The following is a 2,155-nucleotide window of genomic DNA, read 5'->3' as shown; positions in this document are numbered from 1 at the left end:
CATCTGTTTTGTATTATTTGTTTATGTTGATAACCTTCTATCTGCTCTGATATCACCAGTGCATTCCACAGTAGCTACATAAAATTGTGCAAAATTTCAAATTTGTTTCAAGTCCCATTAGTTGTCATGCAGCCAGGTGTCTAAAATTGATTGTCTATTTGACCCAACCCCTGGGGGAGGGGTAAGCTGCAGACACAGTCACACTCAGAAACCATTCGGTGGTTTAACCCCTCAATCCAACCTGACTTATTAATGAATTTATGTTTAGATTTTTGACATGCCATGTAGGCCTAACTGATCTAAATGATGGTAAAAGGTTAATTTACTGTCAGAGTGGTTTATGACTAGAGTGACATTATCTTGTTGCATTTACATGTATAGAATTAAAAACAATTTGGATTCTAGACTAATGTAACGTTTTTATTCACTAGTAAAAGAAGGAAAATGAACACAAAAGTCAATAGTATAAAATCTCATGTTTCTTGCATTTTTAATTAAAATAAATCTGCTGCAGCTGGAGGATCAGATTAAACACAGGATGTGTTTTTATTTTGAAAGGAACTTGAATGAGCTATTGTCAAAAGTAAAACAAGTTAAATTTATTATATATATATATAGAAAAACCTCAATTTTAGAGAACTTTTCAAAGCTATGTGGCCACAAAAACATAAATAACGGCTTTTGGGTTTTTTTTAAATTTGAGGTGAAACTGCTGTTTTGGTCCGTAAGAACCCGGACCATATTGCTCTTTTAGTGTTAAAAGTTGCAGAACCCTGGTCTACTCTAAGGGCGGACACTCTTCTTGGTTTGATAGCCAAATGTTACTTACTCTTTGTTGTTTTTTAGTGTTCTTAAAAAATATCATATTGTAAAATTATCTCATGCTAACAGCAATCCTGCTGTTTACTCTGCAAAGCCCTTTGAGTTTATCTTTTTGCAGAAAAAAAGCTAATTTATGCTTTTAACTTTTGAAAAAAAAAGTTGAACAAAAGCCAGCCAACACACGATTCCACCAGAATCCTGATGAGACACAAATACAGCACAAAGGAATTCTTCAAAAAGGGTGCAGACAAATCGCACTACCTTTGATTCTAAGAGAATTCTTGTCAACCCAGTGTTATCATATTGACCTGGACACATTCAAGCTTGAGGCTTGGTTTTCAGAAGAAAGGAGAAGCAATCGTTAACTGCAAAAAACCTTTTGCAGCTCTTAGTTTATTTTAATGATTTTCTTTTACATTTTCCAAAAAACAGCTGTAATTTGTCCACAGCTAAGTTTTAATTATGTAATGCTTAAGCTTATGCAGTATGCAAATACGTTTAGACAAATGCCAAGGCTAAAAATATGACGCATGAGACCTGCGTGGGTGGCAGCCTTTAGTTTTATGCAATATATTGTTTTTACAAGAAGGGAAAAAGGGGCCTCAAAACACAAAATGTGAAACAATACTCATACTATTGAGTACTTTATCACCTTTTATAATTTTTACACTGATTTTGACACAATAGAATCTTTCCTGCAAAAGCAGCAAGTTGATGAAATGAAATGGTACTTTAAAGGTTAAAATGCTGGTCTAATAAAAATCAGTCAGACTCAGCAGTTATGTCCAAATTTTAAATAATTATTAGAGAAAATCAGGGCAGCACATTTCAATTTTAAACAGGAGCTTTCTTTTAAACAAGATAAATGGTCACCTTACTTGTAGACAATTATTCGACTGGGATTAGACTTGTTCACAGTTATAAATTCAATCAAAACTAAAAAAGAAAATATATATTTAAAAATGCTGGTCTTTCATCTGCATTGATAACTAAGATGGTTTGTATCTGTTTGCAGGTGTTGAGTCATATCAGGTGTAGGGAAACCAAAAGGACTCTTCCTCTTGAGGTCTCTGGCACCTCAAGTGAGGGCACGTTTGTAAAGAACTGAAACTCCTGTGGCGTGAACTTTTTTCCTGCCTCCGTGGACCCTGCATTCCAGTGGTTTATTATATTTATAGTAAGTTTATCTAGGTTTCCAAACTTGGCTCACGATGTGATTTCCTAATCTCACCATTCAGTCTTTTCAGCTGCTCCAGCTGATGCCCTGCTGATGCTCAGTGATGGTGGTCCTGAATAATTAAAAAGGCCTGACAGCCATGTAGGGGGCCGTTTC

This window comes from Oryzias melastigma, linkage group LG9 (genome assembly GCF_002922805.2).
Source record: "Oryzias melastigma strain HK-1 linkage group LG9, ASM292280v2, whole genome shotgun sequence".
In the NCBI taxonomy this organism is placed as follows: Eukaryota; Metazoa; Chordata; class Actinopteri; order Beloniformes; family Adrianichthyidae; genus Oryzias; species Oryzias melastigma.
The sequence above is the reverse complement of the archived record's forward strand: the minus strand, read 5'-3'. Positions refer to the sequence as shown.